This window comes from Mustela lutreola, chromosome 1 (genome assembly GCF_030435805.1).
Source record: "Mustela lutreola isolate mMusLut2 chromosome 1, mMusLut2.pri, whole genome shotgun sequence".
NCBI lineage: Eukaryota > Metazoa > Chordata > Mammalia > Carnivora > Mustelidae > Mustela > Mustela lutreola.
Genome location: NC_081290.1, coordinates 56,802,003 through 56,826,894, shown reverse-complemented (window position 1 = coordinate 56,826,894; position 24,892 = coordinate 56,802,003). Strand labels below are relative to the sequence as shown.

At 39.5% G+C, this 24,892-nt stretch overlaps 1 long non-coding RNA gene across 1 annotated transcript in view; it reads left to right on the top strand.

The window, feature by feature from the left end:
* Window positions 1-22,265, top strand: part of LOC131819341 (uncharacterized) — an 88,753-nt gene extending 66,488 nt beyond the window's left edge. The window contains exon 3 of the long non-coding RNA XR_009349157.1: window positions 22,078-22,265. This is a non-coding gene — a long non-coding RNA (uncharacterized LOC131819341). The remainder of the gene's footprint in view (window positions 1-22,077) is intronic.
* The last annotated feature ends 2,627 nt before the right edge of the window (window positions 22,266-24,892 follow it).

The window sequence follows — 24,892 nt, the reverse complement described above, 5'->3', positions numbered from 1 at the left end:
CTTGCTCATGGGTTAGGCTTAATTTGTTGTTGATTCTCCTGTTCTTTAAGGTGTAAAGACCGTTTTTGTATTTGGGATTTTTCTATTTTTTCTTTTTGAGTGAGGCTTGGATGGCTATGTATTTCTCCCTTAGGACTGCCTTTGCTGTATTCCATAGGTTTGGGATCAATGTGTTTTCATTCTCATTTGTTTCCATGAGTTATTTAAGTTCTTCTTTGATTTCCTGATTGACCCAAACATTCTTGAGCAGGATGGTCTTTAGCTTCCATGTATTTGAATTTCCTCCAAACTTTTTCTTTTTATTAAGTTCCAGTTTCAAAGCACGGTGGTCTGAGATTATGTAGGTAATAATCTCAGTCTTTTGGTATTTGTTGAGACCTGATTTGTGACCCAGAATGTGGTCTATTCTGGAGAAATTTCCATGTATGCTCGAGAAGAATGAGTATCCTGTTGTTTTAGGGTGGAATCCTCTGTATGTATCTGTGAGGTCCATTTGGTCCAGTTTGTCATTCAAAGCTCTTGTTTCTTTGTTGATTTTCTGCTTAGATGATTTGTCCATTGCCAAGAGTTGAGTGTTGAGGTCTCCTACAATTAATATATAATTATCAATATGTCTCTTTATTTTGGTTAACAGTTGGCTTATGTAGTTGACTGCTCCCATGTTAGGGGCATAGATACTTACAATTGTTAGATCTTCATGTTGAATAAACCCTTTAAGAATGATATAGTGTCCTTCTGTATCTTTGACTACAGCCTTTAGCTTAAAATCTAACTTGTCTGATATAAGAATTTCTACCCCAGCTTTCTTTTGTAGTCCATTGGCATGAAAGATGGTTCTCCAGGCCTTCACTTTCAGTCTGGATATATCTTTAGGTTCAAAATGACTCTCTTGTAGATAGCATATGGATGGGCACTGTCTTTTTATCCAATCTGTAACCCTGTGCCATTTTATGAGAGCATTTAGGTTGTTCACATTGAAAGTGATTATTGAAAGATATGCTTTTATTGTCGTCATGCTTCATGGGAGGTCCTTATTTCTATAGATTGTCTCTGTAAATTTCTGTTGTATATCACTCTTGGGGTCTTTCTCCTTTTGTAGAACCACCCTTAATATTTCTTGCGGGGCCAGCTTAGTGGTCACATATTCTTTCAGTTTTTGCAAGTCTTTGAAGTTCTTTATCTCTCCATCCATTCTAAATGACAGCCTTGCCACATAAAGTATTCTTGGCTCCATGTTCTTCTCATCTAGTACTCTGAATATGTCTTGCCAGCCCTTTCTGGCTTGGCAGATCCCTCTGGACAGGTCTGACGTTATTCTAATGTTTCTCCTTCTGTATGTAAGGAATCTGTTGCTCTTCTTTTCCCTTAAGATGGTTTCTTTGGTTCTAAGATTTGTGCATTTTACTATTACATACCTGGGCGTCCATCTGCTCTCCCTGATCTTGGGGGGGTGTTCTCTATCCCTCTAGGACACTAATGTGTTTCAGTCCCCAGATTAGGGAAGTTCTCAGCTAGGATTTCCTAAAATATATCTTCTAGTCCCCTCTTTCTCTCTCTCCACACCTCAGGGATCCGAATAATTCTGACATTGGAACGTTTCACGGAGTCATTTATTTCTCTAATTCTGTTTTCATTAGAAAACAGGATTCTAAGCTGTTTGTTCCAGGCCTCCTCCTGTTCCTTCTTTTCTATCAGTTTATCTTCCAGATCACTAATTCATTCTTCTGCCTCATTTCCCCTAGCTGTTAGAGTTATCTGGATTAGATTGGATCTCACTGATAGCATATTTAAGTTCTGCCAGATCAGCTCTCAATTCTGTCCTTAGAGAATCTATGTTGCCATTAATGGGTTTCTCCAACTAGCTATTTTCTGCATAATTGTTACCCTGATGCCTATTTCCAACATCTTGTTTATATCCATATCCATTTGTTCTGTGGGTCACAGTCTTTGAATTTTTCCTGTGTTGGGGGTTCCTCCTCTTAATCATTATGTTGAGGGGTGGTTGAGGGAATGTACAGAGTTCAAATTATTGACCACAGCCCAAGCAAGATGCACCTGTTTTATAGGGACCTTAGGGTTGTCGGCCTCTTGTTCTTTCAACCTGTCTTCTGGGGGAGGGGCTTGCTGCATTGTTACTCAGGCTATACTGTTTAGGCAGAGTTGCCTTGCCCCTGTGTGTGGGGGGGATGGGTTCAGTGAAAACTGGCTGGGGTTTTTTTTTGTTCTCTGGCAGCTTTCCCTGGTGGCTTTCTGAGTCTATTCCAAGAGTCAGAGCAGAAGTGACCATATCCAGACTTCTGTCTCAGAACAGAGAGATCTCAGTCTCTTCTCCAGAGAGCCCTCCAGGCCACACTGACTCTATTTGTGTCTGTGTTGTTAAAACCCACAGAGTCCTGGGTTGTGTTCCCTATAGCAGCACTCCCAAGGTCTAGGCACATCTTTGCCTTTTGTGATTCTAAAACCTCCAGCTGCCCCCCAGTTCACATGCATGGTTCTGCAGCTCCAGGCTTCAGTCTGGGGGACTGCCCTAATGTCCTTTCCCTGCCACTACCAGTCTGTGAGTCTGTGCCTGGTCCCCAGCGTGGGAGGCTTTTGAGCTCCAGGTGCTCTGGCTCCGAGGCTTCCTGCCCCTTCCAATTGTTTTCCAATATCTGCCCACAGAATCACGGGGCCCCATTTCATACCTCAAAACTCCACCGGAGATATTCTGTAGAGATCCAGGTATATCTTCTTACATCTCAGGCTGATTTCATGAGTGTTCAGAGTGGTCTGGTAGATATCCAGCTCAATTCAGGGAACCAGTTGAAATAGGGTCTCCAACTCCTCAGCCATCTTGCTTTCCTCCCAAAATTTATTTATTTTTAAAAATTGTAAAATACACAGAACATAAAATTTGCCATCTTAACCATTTTTAAGTAACAGTTCAGTAGTATTAAGTACATTCACGTTGTTGTATAACCATCATCACCTCCCTCTCCTGAACTATTTTTGTCTTGCAAAACTGAAACCTTATGCCCATTAAATAATAACTTCTACCTCTCTCTAGCCCTTGGAAACCACCATCCTACTTTCTGACTCTAGGATTTTGACTACTCCAGGTGCCTATGTAAGTGGAAACATACAGTATTTGCTTTTTTATTTCTGTCTTATTTTTCTTAGTCCAATGTCCTCATGGTTTATTTATGTTGTAGGCCAGAATTCCCTTCTTTTTGAAGGCTGGATAATATTCCATTGCAAGTATATGCCACATTTTGTTTATCTGTTTATTAGTTGATGAACATTTAAGTTGCTCACACATTTTAGGTATTATAAATAATGCTTCTGTGAACATAAATTTACAAATAACTTAGAAATCCTACTTTCAAATACTTTGAGTATAAGCATAGAAGAGGAATCGTTGGCTCATATGATAATTTTCATTTTTATTTTTTTGAGGAAATGCCTCATAATGTTTTCCACAGGGGCTGTACCATTAACATTCCTACTGAGAGTGCAGAGTCTAACAGTTTTTCCACATCCTCACCAACATTTGTCATTTTATTTATTTCTTAAATTGTAACTGTCCTAATGGTTCCTAGGTTGTAAATCATTGTGCATTGATTAGTGATATTAATATTGGACATTTTTCATATGTTGCCCATTTGTGTATCTTCTTTGGAGAAATGCTTATTCAAGATCTCTGCACACTTTTGTATTGTATTGTTCTTTTTTTATTGTGAGTTTAGGAGTTCTTTATATATTCTGGATATTACTTCCTTATCAGACATACAATTTGCAAATGTTCATCTAGGTTTTAGATGAATAATTGCTTTTGTTTAAACTTATTAGTCTTTTAAATCATGTAGAAAACCGAAAGTGAACTTATAATATTGTTATAACCATACTAGTTCTTGTAATTGCTAGAGTATTTACCTTAACTGAGATCTTCATTTCCTCATATAGCTTGGAGTTACTGTCTAGTGTCCTTCATTTCCACTTGAAGGACTCCCATGTGTATTTCTTGCAGGGCTAAAGTGGTGGTAATGGACTCCTTAAGCTTTTGTTTATCTGGATAAGTCTTAATTTTTATTCACTTTTGGACAGTGTTGCTAAATATAGGATTCTTGATTGACAGGGTTTTTTTTTTTTTTTTTTTCCTTCTTCTAGAACTTAGCCTTTTGGCTTTTGGCTTCCAAAGTTTCTTATAAGATATCTGTCAATAACCTTTTTGAGGATCCCTTGTGTGTGAACATTCAAGTGAATATTTAAATGTGAAAATTCACTTTTCTCCTGCTCCTTTATAGATTTGTCTTTGTCTTTTGACAATTTGATTATAGTCTAAGTGTAGGTCTCTGAATTCATCCTACTTGGAGGTTTTTTTTTTTTTTTCAGTGTTCTAAGATTCAATGTTTATGCACCACACCCAGTGCTCCCAGTGCCCTCCTTAATACCCACCACCAGGTGAACCCATCCTCCCACCCCCTCCCTTCCAAAACCCTCAGTTTGTTTCTCAGAGTCCATAGTCTTTCATACTTTGTTTCCCCTTTGGATTTACCCCAATTCACTTTTCCTTTCCTTCTCCTAATAAAGTTTGTTGAGCTTATTGGATGTTTGTATGCATGCCATTTACCAAGTTTGTGAAGCTTTCAGTCACTATTTTTTCAAATAATCTCTATGCCCCTTTCTTTTTTATTTCTTTTCTTCTAGAACTCCCACAATGTGTATTTGTCCATTTGTTGGTCCCATGGGTCCCTTAGTCTTTGTTCCCTTTTCTTAAAATTGTTTTCTTTCTGTTTCTCAGACTCAACAACTTCAGTTGTCCCATCTTGAAATTTGCTGATTCTGTCTTCTACAAGTTCAAATATGCCTTGATTCTCTCCAGCAAAATTTTCACTACAGTTATATTTAAGCTGTAGAATTTTAGGGCTTTCTTTTTAGGTTTTATATCACTTTTTTGATGTTTCCATTTTATTCATACATTGTTTTGACTATCGATAATCTAGGTTCTTTGTATATCTTCAGGACAGCTGTTTTGAATCTTTGTCTAGCACGTCTGTTGTTTCCTCTTTCTCAGGCCCAAGTTCTGTTGCTTAACATTCCCCCATACCTTTTTTGTGTGTGTGTGTTATGTTAGTCACCCATTTTCCCGCTTTGAATGGGACACAATGTCTATTTATTTATATTTCTTTTTGTATAGTGGTTGTTGTGTTGAAAATTAGACATTTTAATTTAATAATGTGGAATTTAGATTTTCTCATTTCTCAAGGCTTTCTGTTTTTATTGTTGTTGTTGTTCTACCCAAATTTTGTAGACTATCTTCATGCCATGGACCATCGTGGGGTGTAAATCTAAGATCTCAGTTCTTTTCTGAATCTCAATCTTTATCTGGATATGTCAATGACTTTGTAATTTCCTCTTACATGTGCAGTTGCTTTTGAATGTTCTAGTTTTTACTGTCTGGAGAAAAAGGAGAAAAAGGGAAAAATGAAGAGAGAGAGAAAAGGCACTGATTTTCTAGCCACATTGGAAATTTGTTAAACCAGAAAGACAGGGAGTTGCAACCATGGGGAAGAAGTGAAATGATAGCTGCTCACCTCTGTGTTTGCACCTCTGTGACTAGAAGAAGCAATCTGTGATCAAAACATAAACCCATATATTTGGAGAATAGAATCCTTATTTCTCTACTGACACCCACAAGCTGCATGCAGACTTACTCATCAAATTGTGCACAGCTGCCTGCCACAGGGCTGGAGTAGAAGATGAATATCCCCTGCCCAGCTAAGAGAAGAAATTGACTTCAGTCAATCACAACTTACTATCCAAGCCATCCCCTAGAATTTGTTCTCAATAGCCTCCAGAGTGCCAAAATACTTACATAGGACAGATTCTGCTGGTGCAATTGTTGACTGGGTGGAGAGGCAGATGCCTTGTGCTTCCTACTCTGCTATTTACCCTTCCTTTTCTTTTTTCAACTGGATGAAGATACTTCTTCATGGTATCTCATGAATAGGTCAGTCAACCTATGAATCCTCCAGTAATAAAGAGTTCACTGCATCACAGAGAACCTTGATCTGTTGTTTATTGGAAGCCCACTATAGGTAAGTGATACTGGCCTTTGTTAAGATACTGGTCTTTGTTAAGACTTACCCTGTGTTCAACATTATATTTGGGACCATCTACCCAAAGAGGTGGGTGCAATCTCCTCTCCATTTTTTCAGAGGATAAAACAAGACTCGGGATTTTGTGTTAGTTTTTTATAGGAGACCCACATTTAAAATGAGGTTTTGAATCCAGAATCAATGCATACTGTCCCTAATGGTAGGGAATCAAAGAAATTTAAGATAGGAACCATGTGTACAAGTGTTTGAGATTTTTGATGGGGGATAGAATTATAAAATAAAAGCTTGTTTAGGGAGGACAGAGAAGTGATAGAACAATTGCTTTGACCTGGGGGAACATAACAGTAGTTCAGGAAAGCCACGAGGTGGTGCAGGACACATATATGGGAAGATGGGAATAGAAACAAACATTTCAAACCGAGGGTGGGCTTTGAGCCTGGTGGTTAGCCCTGTAAAACTGTTCTAGTTTTAGAAAACATTGACTAGATTGCCCCTACTTGCTCTCTTTTCTTGTATAATAGTTTTGTATAAACAGATTTCTCTACCAACAATCTGCAGTTTTTGATCAGCTGTTATTTTTTAAATAGATCAAGACCTTTCCCTTTAGCATGATTTGAAGTATTGCTTGGCTGACTTCACTGTACTTCAGACTCATCTGGAGTGTTAAAATACACTTCACTGTACTTCAGACTCATCTGGAGTGTTTAAATGTGTTAAAATACACATTTGTGTGTCTTATCTTCAGAGACTCTGATTCAGTATATCTGGGTTGGGACCTGATAATTAGCATTTCTAAAACTGTCCAAGTAATGCAGATGCTTCTGCTCCTCAGGCCACACTTTGAGTAGCACTGATTTAAGTTACATTTCATCATTAAAAAAAAAAAAAATACCAAACAGCTATATGATCATTTTTATTTGTACTTTTTTTGAGAGTTGCCTTAGTGAGTTTGAAGTTGGATGTAACTCTGTCTGTGCCCAAACTCATGCTAGACTGTGATATTTGTGTATTAAACACTATAAACTATAGAGCTGAACTGACCTAGTTCCTCTTCTAATATAAAACTTTACAATCTGTTGGATATTGGAAAACTCACACCCCTCTAAGCTACATGACCATAAGTTATAATTAGGAATTAAACTGCTGGCCTCCTGTGGTGAGGATTATTTTAGGGGACAAGTGAAATACATGGAGTCTTTTTAAGAAACAGAATTGATAAGTGTGTCATAGTAGATGTTTGGTGTATATTTTTCAGAAACTCATGGCAGTAAGCCTCCCCTGTCCCTAACCCCTGCCCCAAGACTTCTGTGTCTCTAGATATTCATCAAACGTGTCTTAGTTCCACCACTGACACTGAGCTCCTAGGAGGATAGACCTAGTCTGATACATCAGAGTAGATCATAGGTATATATAAAGAGGATAAAATACATATGCAGGCTCTATTAGTATTTCTTAACAGATTTCATGTTACAATTACCTAGGAATTAAATCAAAACCACTGCCTGGAGTATACTCCAGAGATTCTGATTTAATTAATCTAGACTAGTGGTTCTCAACTTTCATTGTACATTAGAATCACCTGGAGAAATTGGAAAATGTGCATCTCTACCAATTCCTTTAGAATCTCTGGGGCAGGGACTCAAGCATCAAGTAGTTAGTTCTAAAAAGTACTCACAGGTAAGTTCATTTTATAATATGGGTGTCACTTGGGTAAAAGGAGAGACAATTTAAGTACAGAAGAGCTGGATTCTTAATGTGCTCATAAAGATAAACACAAAATTAAGGGGGGGGGCAGTCACTGTTTTGCATGTGCCTGATAAAGTTATTTTCTGTCCTTGCTTATTTTCTTGTCCAACTTGCTGATTCAATTTATATTTTGAGTCTTTAGGGTTATTCTCCTTCAAGTTCACTTCTTTCTTTCTCTCTCTCTCTCTTTCTCTCGCTCTCTCTCTCTCTCTTTTTTTTTTTTTTTTTGGTTATTCGTTATTGTTATTGGGTGACTGCAGTGGGTTGAATAATGTCCCCCCAAACTTCATGTACACCTGGAAGTAGTAGCCTCACCTGGAAATAGGAACTTTGATAATGTAATCACAGTAAGATGAGGTCATACTAGGTGATAGATTCCAGTCCAGTGATTGAAGTTCCCCAAAGAAGAGAGAGATTTGTACACAAACACACAAACACATAGGGGATGACTCCATGTGATGACAGAGACCGGGACTGGAGAAACACTCTATAAGCCAAGATGTGCCAACGTTGACTGCAGTCACCAAGATGAGAGGCCCCCATTGCTTGTTTAACCAAAACCAATGTAACAAGAAGGCTGGGGAAGAAGGTAGATAGATGGAGAGCCAGTGAGATATGTTGGCACTGTTGTGGTTGTGGGTTCCTGCATAGAGCCAGTGCTAATATGTGGTTTTCTAAGGAAGGAAAGAGATTTCCAACACGGAGGAGTTTTAGGAGATGCAGATATGCCATCCTTCAGCATCTCTTACCTACCTGAAAGCCTCCCCTCTCTCGTTATCAAGAAGAATCATTCCTTAAGGGACACATACACACACCTACTGGCTCCTCCACTTCATATTCAGAAAGTCCTCAGAGAAAAAATATGGAGTGGTACATTGGATATAGGCTAATGCAGTGTTTCTGTTTTGTATTTTTTTTGTACTGTGCTTTTAAAAGAACCTTTCAGGATGTGACTATGACAGAAGGTTGAGCATGAAGGGAAGCTTTAGCTTATGGAACTTTTTCTGTATAGGGAAGGGAAAGCAGAAGTACAAATAGAAGGAACTGAGGCATCGTTTTCACCTTATGGCTTGGTCTGCGTCTAAAACCACAAGTTTTACTCTTCTTTCATCAAGTGAAGAAAGTCATGAGCTTCATTCACAGAAAGGGCGGGGCAACCTCCAGACCTCAGTTTCTCGCTTACAGGCTCTGCCACTTCATGTTTTGGGATCCTGACAAGTTGCTCAGCTTTTCTGGGCCTCAGTTTCCCCATCTGGAAAATGAAAATGATAGCACCTACCACACAGGGTTGTTGAGGGGGCTTATATAAGAGAAGGGAGTAAAGCCACTGGCGTATACCAGGTTACCAGTAATTATTGTTCTTCTTTGCTTATTGTGTTAGGGGGGAAAACTTCACATTTTTAAAGATTTTACAAGAGGAAATTTGAACTCCCTCCACAACTGGTTGTGTGCTGTGGACTTTAGTCACTTGTGTTGAACACCTTCTGTGCAAGCAGTGAGGCACTAGGTGCTTTAGATTTATTGACCAATATTTGTCTTACAGCAGACCTTCAAGGTCAGTTTCATTGTTCCCATTGTTGAGATGAGCTCATTAGTGTTCAGAAGATTTAAATAATTGGCACAGGGATATTGCATGTGAAGCAGCAGAGGCAAACCTCTAGCCCAAATCTAGTAAACTCTGCCATGTTGGAAACAAACCTCCCAGATCTGCCAGTGTCCAAATGCCATGAGTGAGCTAGAAAAAGCACCAACTCGTGGGATGGAAATGACCTAAAAAAGTCTTTGAATCTAGTCTGGTCAGTTCTTCAATATTTATTTCACTCAGGCTAGACCAGAATTATTATTTAATAACTCCTAGAAGTATTCAACAGTGTTTTCCTATCTCAAAACTATGTGAAACTGAGATGTGTGAGTGCAAGAGGAGGGCCACAGGTATGACAATTTGTGTGGTTTTTAAGGAATATGTCCTTCCAGTGGTGTGGCTTGGGGATGCTGGTGGAGGGACTGGGATATTGGTTCAGTTTTCGGTGGTGTGGAGGTAAAGTTCCAAGGTCAGGTTCTGGGCCTTGTCCTACAGTGGTTCTATAATCTTTGATGTTTCTGAACATGCTAAGCATGAGCCAATCGTTGGAATATAAACACCATGAGAACAGGGATGTTTTGTTTGTTTGCTACTATTTCCTGTCCATAGGACACTGTTTGGTACATAATAGGAGCTCAAACTAACTAACTAGCTCAACTAACTAATGAATTTCAGGGCATTTGCACTGACTGTTCCCTCTGTTTGGAACATATTTACCCTAGAAAGTCACCTAGGTTGACTCCTCACTTCATTCATGGTAGGCTCAAAAGTAATCTGCAGAGAGATACCTATCCTGTCATCTCATGTAATACTAGCTGCCCTCCATCACTTTTATACTTTTATCCTTTACTTTTTATCTCTATCACTTTTATATTTGGGAGTTTATAATTTTCCTCACTAGTTCCATGTGTATCCATATGCTCGTCTGCTGTAGACTACTGTTACTACTGTTTCTCCAGCACCTAGAACAGAGTCTGGCAGAGTCAGTACTCAATAAGTTACATGTTGAATGAATGAGTGAATAAATGAATGCAGGTAGATTTTGTATGCGTGTAGACATGTAATAAATTACATGTTGAATGAATGAGTGAATGAATGAATGCACAGTGCCTGGCACATGGCAAGTGAGAGATAAATATAAGTATTGATGATGTTGATAAGGACATCATCATTTGTGAATTCTTTACAATTATCTTTTGTAATCGTATTTGAATTATCCTCACAATTGAATTTGGTGGCGGTAACCTCTGTGTGGTGGTCTCTCTGATTATTGTCTGCTGTGTAGTGATGGTCTCTTCCACAATCAGCTCTCTGTTGGTGGTTTCTTCAGTTATGATAGATACTGTGGGAGTTGTCTCTAGGACTTGGATCATCTTTTTAGGGAAGGGTGGAATAGTCTACATCCGCTGCTTGAGAAAGCAATGTTTCACATTTTTAGAACTTGTTGGGAGAGTCCCTTTGACTATGGTAGACCACTAGGGTTTGAATTCCACATTATAACAGCTGAGATTGTTGACTGGAGTGAATTACACCAATTTGAGATTGGATTCTGGAAAACTACCATAGTACAGACTGGACCCCAGAACATGATTGGAGTCTTCATAGATGTTATTCGTGACTCGAGGAATGAGAAATTTTTCCAGTACATCATCTCAGATTTAAAACACTCCATGAAGGAAGTTGGATTACCAGCAGAGACACAGGAAAACTTGTGGTCCAACTGGGGACACAGTATTCATGGCAATGTTCTCTTCATGCTACAACAAATGATGTGTGGACTGGAGTGGGGTGACAATCATGCCAAAGACCATGTACTTTTGTTGCCAGCTTCCCTGCACATATTGGGGCTTGCCCAGAGGGACTCATTGATCTTTGGTAGTTATGCTCATTGTCCTTTCCAAAATTCCCGTTTGCCCTCCAGCAAGAACACCTGAGCAGCCAGAATGAGGGAGGAGAGCAAGGTGAGGCTATGGATCCCCAAGACTTCAGCTTGGTGGGAACCTGTTTGACAAGAGCAGGGGAGCCAGTGCTCAACAGTAGTTCAGCAACGCAGGGCTGTAGAATGACCCTCTATTCTGACACATGCCTCCCTGCTTAGGAGTGAGATGGACATTTAGAAGGGCACGTGATGTAAGAAACACTGACTATTATACAAGACTGATGAATCATTGACCTCTACCTCTGAAACTAACACATTTTATGTTCATTAATTGAATTTAAATTAAAAAATTAAAATAAAAAAAAGAGTGAGATCAAGAATCCTTCTGGTTCCTGGAATTATTAGACCAGAAGCCTATCTAATCACATTTCTCTTTGGTTTAAGTCTTGAATGTCAAATCCTCTTTCACCATTCTCTTAGCCAAATTAATTCACATTCTTCCTTCATTCACTCCTTCATTCACTCATTAAACAAGCATAACCTGCTGTATGACATGCACTAGACTAGATGTGGAATTAACTGCGGTGAATAAGAAATTCTCACATATTAAAAACTAAGAAGCAACTCTTTGGGGAAATTCAAATAGCATTAACCATGAGATTGCCCCAGTTCTGTCACCAACTTTGTTTTGGCCAACTCACTCTCCCTTCTGGTCTCAGTTCGTCTAGAAAATAAGGTGTTAGTTATGATAATTACCAAAGTCTCCTCCAGCTCCATGTGCTGGATTTCTAACCCAGTTCTATATGGAGTCAGACAGCCACACAATGCAAAAGGACACGGCAAGTGACATGAAAGGTGATGTTTGATCCAAGATTCAACATGTTTGGGGTCTGGACACTCTGACACAGATAGGTTTGTAAGGGGGCATTTGGAGTAAAGTAAGAGCTTAAGGAAAGGCATAAAGGAGGGGAGATCATTCTACTTGACTGGGCAAAATTAACCAGAATGAGTGGGGTGAATTCCTACTCCAGCATTTAGACTGGGAAGTTGAAGGGAAGGATGATGCCTAACTGATTTTTAGATATCATCCTATTGTGGCACAGTGCTGGGCATGTAGAAAACCCTCAACCAATGCTTTTAAAAATAAATCATCACATAAATAGGTGACCTTAAATGCTACACTAAACTGCATGAATTTTATTAGGTGGATGATAAAAAAAAAAAAAATGCTTGAAAGAAGAGATAACACTTCTATTTGACACCTGCCATGTGCTTTGTCCTCAACCACTGTTTGATTGTCACCTTGTTTAATCCATTCAAGAAATTGTTCATGTTCTTTTCAACTCAACTATAAGGATTACAATAGCACAAATGTGACAATAAATGACAGATTATGTTTGGTGCAAGGACAGGACTGTAGGAAGTGGTGGAGTCTGTAGAACGTAGAGAATTACGGCCTCTCTGAAGACGGACAGCAGCTCTGATGGAGAATAAGTGGGTACAGTTCTCAGTATTGTCAGATTTTCTGAACACTTAAGGATGCCCCAAATTCAATATGTGTATATATAAAATTGGGTTGGCATCTGATTCAAAATTTTTTTTAATTCTTTTTTATTTTTATTTTTTATTTTTTTAAATTTATTTTTTATTTATTTTCAGCATAACAGTATTCATTATTTTTGCACCACACCCAGTGCTCCATGCAATCCATGCCCTCTATAAAACCCACCACCTGGTACCCCAACCTCTCACCTCCCGCCCCTTCAAAACCCTCAGATTGTTTTTCAGAGTCCATTGTCTCTCATGGTTCACCTCCCCTTCCAATTTCCCCTAACTCCCTTCTCCTCTCTAACTCCCCATGTCCTCCATGCTATCTGTTATGCTCCGCAAATAAGTGAAACCATATGATAATTGACTCTCTCTGCTTGACTTATTTCACTCAGCATAATCTTTTCCAGTCCCGTCCATGTTGCTATGAAAGTTGGATATCTGTCCTTTCTGATGGAGGCATAATACTCCATAGTGTATATGGACCACATCTTCCTTATCCATTTGTCCATTGAAGGGCATCTTGGTTCTTTCCACAGTTGGCGACCGTGGCCATTGCTGCTATAAACATTGGGGTACAGATGGCCCTTCTTTTCACTACATCTGTATCTTTGGGGCAAATACCCAGTAGTGCAATTGCAGGGTCATAAGGAGGTTCTATTTTTAATTTTTTGAGGAATCTCCACACTGTTCTCCAAAAAGGCTGCACCAACTTGCATTCCCACCAACAGTGTAAGAGGGTTCCCCTTTCTCCACATCCCCTTCAACACATGTTGTTTCCTGTCTTGCTAATTTTGGCCATTCTAACTGGTGTAAGGTGATATCTTAATGTGGTTTTAATTTGAATCTCCCTGAGGGCTAGTGATGATGAACATTTTTTTCATGTGTCAGATAGCCATTTGTATGTCTTCACTGGAGAAGTGTCTGCTCATATCTTCTGCCCATTTTTTGATATGATTGTCTGTTTTGTGTGTGTTGAGTTTGAGGAGTTCTTTATAGATCCTGGATATCAACCTTTTGTCTGTACTGTCATTTGCAAATATCTTCTCCCATTCCGTGGGTTGCCTCTTTGTTTTCTTGACTGTTTCCTTTGCTATGCAGAAGCTTTTGATTTTGATGAAGTCCCAAAAGTTTATTTTCGCTTTTGTTTCCTTTGCCTTTGGAGACATATCTTTAAAGAAGTGCTGTGGCTGATATCGAAGAGATTACTGCCTAGGATTCTGATGGATTCCTGTCTCACGTTGAGGTCTTTTATCCATTTTGAGTTTATCTTTGTGTACAGTGAAAGAGAATTGTCGAGTTTCATTCTTCTACATATAGCTGTCCAGTTTTCCCACCACCATTTATTGAAGAGACTGTCTTTTTTGCACTTATATTTTTTCCCCTTTTGTCAAAGATTGTTTGCCCATAGAGTTGAGGGTCCATATCTGGGCTCTCTACTCTGTTCCACTGATCTGTGTGTCTGTTTTTATGCCAGTACCATGCTGTCTTGGTGATCACAGCTTTGTAGTAAAGCTTGAAATCAGGTAGCGTGATTCAAATTTTTAAAAACAGTATCTTGACCAAAAATATACAGACCAAAAGTCATAACTGTGATTGAATTCCATTCAAGATTTGCCTTTTTGAGAATTCCAAGGTCACAGACATATGGACGTTGACTGGTTCAATCAGTGTTTCAAAGGGTCTTTGCATGAATTCCTTAGAAGGTGGCTATTTCCCCAAACTCTAGGCCTCTGTAAAATTGCTCACTTACGCAACATCTCTATTGTTTTGACTACCACCCCCATTGAAGACCTCACCTCCAAAAAAGGGCACTCACAATGTGCTACTTTAAAGATTATTTGGATGTAGGCAAGATGAAGCTGCCTTGTTCCACAAGAAGATAAGAAATTAAGGTGATATCCTAAAAAAAAAGAGAGAGAGAGAGAGAGAGAGAGAGAGAGAGAAATTCATCTTGATTCAAGGAGGCAGTCAGATTTTTTCTGGAGGAAGACTGTAGGTCAGAACACAAAGTAAATTTAGAAGGAAACACATGGACTCCAGGATCTTTTTGAGAAGTATCTCTAAGCTTTGGCAGAGATCTTAGAAATTCTCCCCCACAGACTTCCATTGACCTTCAGCCTCCTTTTGATCCTATCCCAAGTTCTATCTTGGACTTAGTGTTCCAAACAGGTGGCACAGGATTAGGCTAGGCTGTATAGCTCTTTTTTTTTTTTTTTTTTTTAGGCTGTATAGCTCTTGTCCTGTTAAATCAGTCTGCACTCAAAACTCATTTGTAGGCACGTATACACACACACACACACACACACACACACACACACACCAATCTAGCTACACCAAACTGCTCCCCCAACATTTCCTGAATATTTGGTGCACCTGTATGCTTCCTTCCTGCCTTTGATCCTGCTGTTCCCCTTACTTGGAATGCCCTTCCAGTCGTACTTTGCAAGGCACACAGCTGCTTGTCCTTCAAAATCCAGCTCAAATGTTACCTCTTTCCTCTAGATGTCATTGGTCCCTTCATCTTTGTCCATGAACCCCATCCTTCCATGGATGTTCATGGCGAAAAATAGATCATCACTCCAAGTTAGGGTATATATGTGCCAGCATTGTGCTGAGGTTGTGTTATTATTTCATATCTCTCTATATTGATAAAATGATGCACTTGTACTACAAGAGGCTTGGGGCCCCAGCAAGGGGAAACTGGAGAGGTTTGGAGCCCCAGCAAGTCCATCTGTAGCAGTTTCCCACTGTGTCCTCCTCCCAGGATGAAGCAGATGACTGTCTCCTGGGGAAGTATGTAAAGGCTCATTGACATTTTCCCCCACACAAATCCCTAGAGGAAAGTGCATGCTAGATCTTCATGGTACAGACATAGACCTTAGGCTCAGGTTGGCAAAGTTCCTTGGCAAAACACTCTGAATTCTGGATGGCAAAGCCTGAACTGATGGCGGGATTGTTGTTGGTTAACCTCCCAGCAGAGTATTTTGGATTTTACCTTATGGTTCTGAGACATGAATCTGTCTCAATTCTACATTGTGAGGAGAAGACCGAGCCCTGCTGTTCTGTGTACCTCCATTTGCCCATTATCCACAGAAGTTCTTGGCATAGTGTAGGTGTGTTTTTTTTTTTTTTTTTTTTTTTTTTTTTTTTTTTTTTTATCAGAACTGTTGAAGTAATGGGTTGAAAAATTCAACTTCAACTAGCTTAAGAGACAAAAGCACTTACTGGGCAGTGGAAGGAGTAAATTTGGTTCATATACACATAGATTCAAAGGTTTAAAAGTCTCTTCTCTGTCTCTATTTCCCTCTGAATCTCTTACTGTCTCTTTTACATTCTTTCTCTCTCTGTCTTCTCAGGCAGGGTCCTTCCATTTGTTGTAGAAGAGAGCATGACCTTTCATCCCTAGCACCATATGAGTGCCCAGGAGAACTCTGACAGCCCATTCCTGGTACATTCCCTGAGCCTGTTGCAGGGAGCAGAGATGTGAGGTGGACAGCCCAACAAAAGCACAGGGAGTAGAAAATGGGTAGTTCTCAACAAGAAAGAGGGATTCTGTTATCCAAAGAAGGAGGAAAGGCGGACAAAAACAACTCATCTACATTTCAACAGGTTCTCATTTAATGGCAACAAATGCAGATAATAAGTTATATTGGAATTTCACAGCTGTTGACTAGCCTATTGAGAAAGTCTCCCTTCAGGCTAGGTAGGACTTAGCTCATTAAGGAAGCCATATCAGATCCATGGAACAGAACTCTTTCTAATCTGTTTGAGGATCAATAAGTAAACTAGTTGCCTAAGGAGAAGGTTTGTGACAGGAGAAGGTGGAAGATCTCAAAGTCAGAGAGAGGTCTTGAATGCAAAGCTGAGGGCTTTATTCCACAGGTTGAGGATGACCAACCAATATGCAACCCAGGAGCCATCACTCTCCTTCCAGTGTCCTTGGCAGACATTACCAGTAGGGTGCGCAGAGCACTTGTGCTGAGCCTGGAAGCTGCCTCAGAGGTCATTGCAACCCATTCCTCCAGAAAGCCTCTAGTCATCTACCCATGTTGGCATGAAGGATAAAACCTACCTGCCATCCTGCCATCAATGTGGCTTTTGAATATTTCCAGTGTTTTTCCACAGAAATATGAGCAAGCTCACACTTTAGAGAATCCACAAGCCTCACACAAGAAAATGAACCTGTATCAGGAGTGGGACTTACATTGAAGATTTCCCTTTCTTTCACATTTTGATTCAGACTAAATAGCCCTTGAGAAAAAGAAAAGCCAGTAGCGTGTGTAGCCCAGGGTCATGTGCCTTTTGTTGATCTAAAAAAGGATGTGTCTTTGGCCAACTAACCTCCCAATGGAGATGGGAAATAGAAGCCATGGTATAGAGAAGAAACCAGGCAAAAGAGTTCTAAGAACCAGAAATGTGAACACTGCCTCAACGTCATCAAGACTGTCTCTGTTGGGATTTGAAGTTTAGAAATATTCATATAACTGAAACCATTTTATCCTTTCATCAAACTGGTACGATATTAACCCCATTTTATAATTGAGGAAAGTGATTTTAAAGATATTAATACCCCTCAAAATATCTAGCTGATAAAGATGATACTGATAATAGCATCATTAGGGAATGCTTCTGCATTCCAAGTATCAGTCCAAAGTGGCCGCACTTCAAATCATACAACTCTATTGTGACTTCATTTCTACAAATACAGAAACAAAAGCATGATCAAGATAAGAAACATTCTAGACAAATTACTTAAGCCTAGACTATCAGATTATCTCATCTGCAAGTGAGGGAGAATTTTAACTACCTCATAGGTGTGTGTCATTCTTTAATGAGATATGACAAAAGTGCTTAACGAGACCTTACACAATTAGAGCAGAATTACTTAAGGGCCACTTTTGCCATTTTTATTTGAAATGAAGTAATTTACCTATACACTAAAAAATCCCTGTCTTTCTTTCTCTGTTATTTCTCACAGTCTAGTAAAATACTTTTTCAGTCTTAGAAGTATTTCAGATTTACAGAAAAATCACAAAGAGACTTCCATTGCCCCACATCTCACCTAGGTTGCCCTATCATTATCTCCTTATATATCTATGTTACATTTATAGAACTATTGAACCAATATTGATATACTATTGTTAAAGTTCGTACTTTATTCAGACTTCCTTAAATTTCACCTACTGTTCTTATTTTAGTTATCAATAGATTTTATTTTTTGGAGCAATTTTAGGTTAACATCAAAACTGATCAGCAAGCACAGAGCTTCCATACACGGTTTCTGCACAGGGGCACATCACCCACTTGTCAACACCACTACCTACCAGAGTGGTAGGTTTGGTACCATTGTTGTATTTACACTGATGACTCATTATCATCCTAAATCAATAGTTTCCATTATAGTTTATTCTTGGTATTGTGCTATCATGAATTTTGGACAAATATATTATGACATGAATCCACCATTAAGGCATCATACAAAATAGTTTCACTGTTCTAAATTTCCTCTGGGCTCCACCTAGTCCTCCTTCTTGTCCCCATCTTCTGGGTATTCCAAATCTTTTTATTGCCTCTTTTGTTTTGCCTTCCCAAAGTCATATAGTTAGAATCATCCAGAATTCAGTTTTTCAGATCAGCTTCTTTCACTACCACTTTTAATTTTGATGTTCCTCCAAGTCTATTTATGGCCTGATAGCTCATTTCTTTTTACAACGGAGTAGTCTGGATGAATCACAGTTTATCTACCCATTCACCTCTGGAAAGACTTTTCAGATGCTCCCACATTTTGGCAATTATGAATAAAGCTACCATAGACATCAGTGTGCAGGTTTTGGTGTGGATGTGTTCAACTCTAATAGTCTTTTCTGTCCAGAATCTAATCTTAGATTAGAATCTAAGATTAATTGTGACAATTTCCCAACTGTTCTTTCTTTTTCATGACCTTGAGAGTTTTCAGGAGGACTGGGCAGGTGTCCTAAGAAGATGTCCTTTTTGGAGATTGCCTGGTTATTTTCTCATGATTAGACTAGTGTTAGTCATTCTTCTTTTCATCCATCAGATTTAAATGATGGATGTCAGGTTTCCACTAGGGGTTCCATAGGAAATCTTAACATAACTGGTGACTCCAACAGGTTAAAGTTGATGGTGAATGCAAGTCTCATGCAGTCTGGTCACTGGTTGGTGACTTTAAATTCAAAAAGCTGATTTAACTCTCATGTGTTAGTTACCGCAATATGGTTCCTTGACTTAGGGGGCTGACACCTGTGGCTGCAGTCATCAGAAATTTAATAGTGAATGCGATTTTATTCTGAGGAAAACCTTAACTGTGCAAAATATCAGACCAAATTTCGTCAAAATCAGCCCCTCCTATAAAGGGGATCTCATGAACAGGTGTAGAAAATGTTTAGTTGCTGTATCAAAGTGATATTAATATTTGGGGTCAAATCATGTGCACTTTTAAGTGCACTCATTGTCAGGAAATGAGGAAATTGGTTCAATAAACTTCAGCTAAAATCTTATTAGTCTGGCAAAAAGCATTTATCTTGGACCTACCGAACAGTATTGGCATTCCAAGTTTAAAGTGCTCATTAGTCATGAGATTTCAGAATTCCTGTTCAGCAAATCAGATGATGCATAATACTAAACTTGTGCTTTAGAAAAATGAAAAATGGTTGATGGTTGAATTGTTGATGGTACAGTATTCGCTGTGAATGCAAATTGAAAGCTATTAAGTTTATTAATCTTAATAAGATTGCCCTGTTTCATGCCCCATATATTGAACCCATTTTGTTAGAAACCATGTTCAATGCTTGATTCTTATTCTGAATCCACCTAAAAAGTAATTCATATTTTGTGTATTAAATTAAATCACATGAAATTGCTGTTTTTAGTAAGTCCAAAATGGTAGAATATCAGCATTTTAAAAAGAATCAAACCAATAGCACCAGGTTTTGTTATTTTGTTTTGTTTTTGATATTGTTGTTGTTGTTCTCCATAGGACTGTTTCAAAGCCATATATGTATTAAAAATAATAATTTTTAGCTCTTTGTAACAAATTCTCTCTACAAAGCAGGTTCATTGATTATTTTTTATTTTTCATATCTTTGTTCTTAGGGATGTCAATCTTAAAACACCCTTTTAAAAGATATCTGCTCCATCTGGATAAAATTTTCCAAGACACACTAATGTCTGTGATTCTACATGTACACACACACACACACACACAGCTTCAGTATTTTGGCAGAAAAGAAGTTCTCCCTTTCAAATTTTCAGGCTCTAATCTACTTTTTGTTTCAAAGAGAGTCAGTTACCACCCTGGAAATCTGGCAAGGAGAGAAGGTGAGTTATTCTTTCTGGGTGTAATTTTGAGTCACCAGGCATGTAGCCATATGCATTGCCCTTCTGTCACAGTAAGAGGTGAAGACGTTATGATGAAAAATACAACCAGGGCAAGTGGATAGCACTCACACCCAGAGAGCAAAGTACTCTTGCGTGTTGTGGGCTGTTGAGGGAAAAGTCAGGGCTGAGCAGGGGAATAAGACACAGGTTGGCTCTAGAAAGAGCAAGTCTGCCCTCTAACCAGATGTCATTCATTCTGCCACCCAATCATCCATTCATCCTGTCATTCACTTGTTTTCCCCCCATATGTCTAGAGAGTATTCATGAAACACCTAAGGACCCAAGCTCTCTCTGTTATTGCCCAGAATGTAGTCAAGGTGACATGATCCTTGTCCTCAAGGAGATGCAGACAGTATAGGGAAAGACAAGGATCTCAATCATGACAATTGAGGGGTAATTTCTGTGTAGGAGGGAACCTGGGGTAATCTGGGTGGGAACATCTAACCTAGCCAGAGGCAGAGAGAATTTCTTATGAGCCTACAACTGGTTAAAGGACACTCAACAGCTGGAGGAAAAGGAATGTCATTTATTCAGTTCTGACTCATTACTGCTCTATGCCAGTTGTTAATATCAGTTTAGGGAATCAAAGTGAATAGGATTTGGCCTTTGTGTTCAAGGTGGGCTGGTTTAGTCTGTGGCTCACTATCTGATGAGGGCTGAGGGCTAGGGTGGTGACACCTGTCACTTCCAAATATGAATCACCAGTGTTTTTCATTTTTCCACAGAATAAAGTCTTAATTTCTGAAGGCAACATATAGAAACTTACTCTTTTCGAGGCACTGGGTGGCTCAGTGGGTCAAGCCTCTGCCTTTGGCTCAGGTCATGATCTCAGGGTCCTGGGATGGAGCCCTGCATCGGGCTTTCTGCTCCTCCCTCTCTCTGCCTGCTGCTCTGCCTACTTCTGATCTCTCTCTGTCAATCTTTAAAAAAAGAAAAAAAAAAAAAGAAACTTACTCATTTGAATCCCAGCCAGATTCGGCCCTGTATCCATTACCCCCTATAGGCCTGTCCTTGGGTTGTAGTTATATCTGAGTGTTCATTCTTCTGTCCGAATTTCAGGCAATTTCGAGAATCTCAAACTCTGCCAAACTGATTTTTGTCCAAAATTTCCAGCCCACCATAATCTACCTGGCAAATAGTTATTCTGCCTTCTTGTGCCCACAACAGAATTCCTGCTTATGTGGGATCACCTAACTTTTTATAGACTTCTTTGTTATTAGAGTTCATTTGTCATCTTACTGTGGTTCATTTACATTCCTTTTTTTACATAAGATTTTATTTATTTATTTGACAGAGAGAGAGAGAGATTACAAGTAGGCAGAGAAACAGGCAGAGAGAGAGGGGAAGCAGGCTCCCTGCCGAGCAGAGAGCCCGATGCGGGACTCGATCCCAGAACCCTGAGATCATGACCTGAGCCGAAGGCAGAGGCTTAACCCACTGAGCCACCCAGGTGCCCGGTTCATTTACATTCTTGCCACTGTCTCCATCCTGGGAAGATTTTAATTTAGATCTTAAGCATGAAGCCAGAAAGTACTTAACAAATATTTTTTGGATTGAATTAGATTTTGTATTACACAAGACCCTTCTCCTTCCAATAATAAAATAATTAAATTTAACATAGTAAAACAAAGAAAACTTAGAATTTACTAAAAGTTATGTACAAATCATGGAGGCCAAGTGCGGGGCAGGACCTCCCACACACAGAGTTGGGGACTAAAAATCATGAATACCATCTGTCTCACATCATATCTCAGTTTTCGCTGCATGTGTGCTTTGTTTCCTCTCCCTGCTTTTCTCCACATGGTTGGAAACATGGATGTCAGCAGCTCTGAGTTGAGCTGCCTTGTGGAAGTCTCTGGGGAAGACTTTGATAAGTTGGGCTTGAATCACCTTCCTGCCATTGGACTCCTCCACCCTCGCAAAGAGCAGGACTCTGGGGTGAACAGCCCAGCACCTAAACATGTGGTTGGATTTACAAAGGAACAGTTGTTCTCTAAGAAGGGAGAGCTGTTCTCAGCATGGAAGGACTCTGTAGGTTTCATGACTGCCCTGGAAGAAAGTCATGGGTAAGGTAGACGAAGAAGTGGGCAGGAGGCTATTCTAGATTCACCTGAGGCTACCTCCAGACCAATGGCTCTCCATCTTCCCAGGCAAAAGAATTGTTTATGACACCCACAGCCTGGACAGACCTCCCCACCACAGCACTCACACATTTACTAAAAGTGCTCGAGCAACATTGTGGTGAGGGTGACAGCAGCTGTGATATGACCTATTACTGCACACAATTTGCATGATGAGCTCACCCGGGGCCTGCTCAGCAGATAGGTGCTAGTCTTATCCATGTGAAGTGAGGAGGAAATGAAAGACCACAGACAGCTAGTGACTGGTGAATTCAGGGCTCCAAAAGGGTCACAGAGACGCTTAAAAAAATGGTGCATTTACCCCAGGCTGTTGTCAAAGGTGCCACAAAGCCAAAGACCATGTGGAATCAAAGAAACTCAAGACATGGGGTTTGTCCATAAGTTTCTGAGATCTTATTGGGAGAGAGATCAATGAAGTAATCGCTCATTGAGAAGAGGACGGAGGAGCAGTGGGGGTGTCTGGTCTGACCTAGGGAGGGTAGCAGTAGCTCAGGAAAGGCACATGGGACTGCAAGAGCCCCTGCAGGGGGAGGACAGGAATGGAGTTGGGCATTGCAGACTAATAGTGGGCTTCAGGACTGTGTTTAGCCTTATAATCCCCTCCATCCCTGCCACTACCACCACTGTGCACACACACTCAGGACCGGCTTCTCATCTCTATTTCTCCAGAAGTTACATAGCTTCCCAAACTCTGCCAACAATCACAGCTTGCAGTGGGCTTGGCTGCATATCTTAGACAACAGCTATTTACTAAGAGGATCAAGACCTTTTCTGTTAGAGTGATTCGAACTATTGCTTGGCCAACATTACTGTCCTTCAGACTCATCCAGAAAGCTTGTTAGAATACATATCCCAGAGTGACATCAGCAGATTGGCAAAGTAGAAAGCTCTATGACCTTGTTTTCCAACAGAGTTAACAGGAAAGTACAACCAGAAGAGTTTCATGAGAACTCAAGAGACCAGGTGAGAAGTTACAGTTTTCAGCCTAATTCTTGGGAAAGCAGTAGGAAATTGCATGGCACTCTGCATTCCCATCCATGCGCCTTCTAAGCTGCTAGGCATAGTGTGGTACAACTAAAGGAAGCCTCTCATACTGGGCTCCTCCCTAGGGATTGAAACAAAATGCTAGGTCCTGTGTCTGATGTTCTGGTGTGTCTAGGGGCTGCCAATAGCACTGTTCCTTGTCTTGCCTGACTTAAAGCCCTGATGGAACCAGACCCAATTTAAACCTCAGTGAAAACAGTGAGCACCTCAGCAAGTTAGAAATGCAGTTCCACAGGGACCAGTCAAGGAAGAAAATCAGTAAGGACATAGTTGAACTCAATACCACCAGCAATGAACTGAATCTAACTGACATTTATAGACTACTTTATTCAATAACAGCTCAATACACATTCTTCTTAAGCTCACCTGGAGCATTCATCAAGATAGAATATATTCTGGGCTGTGAAACATCCCTTAATATATTTAAAAATGTAGTAATTAGTTTTCCCAATGCCATTTGTTAATGAGCCCTTTTTCCATTGCATTTTCTTACCTTCTTTGTCTTAGATTAATTGATTGTATGATGGTGGGCTTATTTCTCGGCTGTCTTTTCAGTTCCATTGATCTATATATCTATTTTTGTACCAGTACCATACTGTTTTGATTACTATAGCTTTGCAGTATATTCTGAAATCTGAGGTTGTGATACCTCCAGTTTTGTTCTTCATTTTCAAGATTGCTTTGGCTATTTGGGGTCCTTCATTGTCCCATACAAATTTTAGGATTATTTGTTCTAGTTTTGTGAAAAATGGTATTTGTATTCAATAGGGTTTACATTAAATCTGTAGCTTGCTTAGGGTAGTATTGACATTTTAACAATATTTGTTCTCCCAATCCATGAGCATGGAATATCTGTCCATTTGTTTGTGTTGTCTTTAATTTCTTTCATCAGTATTTTCAGGGTACAGGTCTTTCACTTCCTTCATTAAGTTTACCCCTAGGTATTTTATTATTTTTGGTGCAATTGTAAATAGGATTTTTAAAAATTTCTCTTTCTGCTATTTCATTATTAGTGTATAGAAATGTAGTGGATTTCTGTATATTGATTTTGTATTTTGTGACCTTACTGAATTCTTTTATTAGTTCTAGTAGTTTTTTGGTGAGGTCTTTGGGGTTTTCTACATATAGTATCATGTCATATGCAAATGGTGAAAGTTTTACTTCTTCCTTACCACTTTGGATGCCTTTTGTTTCTTTTTCTTGCCTGATTGCTGTGGCTAGACTTCCAGTACTATGTTGTATAAAAGAGGTGAAAGTGGACATGCTTGTTTTGTTCCTAATCTTAGGGGAAAAGTCTTCAGTTTTTCCTCTATTGAGGATGAGGTTAGCTGTGGGGTTTTCATACATGGCCTTTATTATGTTAAGGTATGTCCCCTCTAAACCTACTTTTTTGAGGGTTTTTAATCATAAATGAATGTTGCATGTTGTCAAATGCTTTTTTTTCTATTGAAAT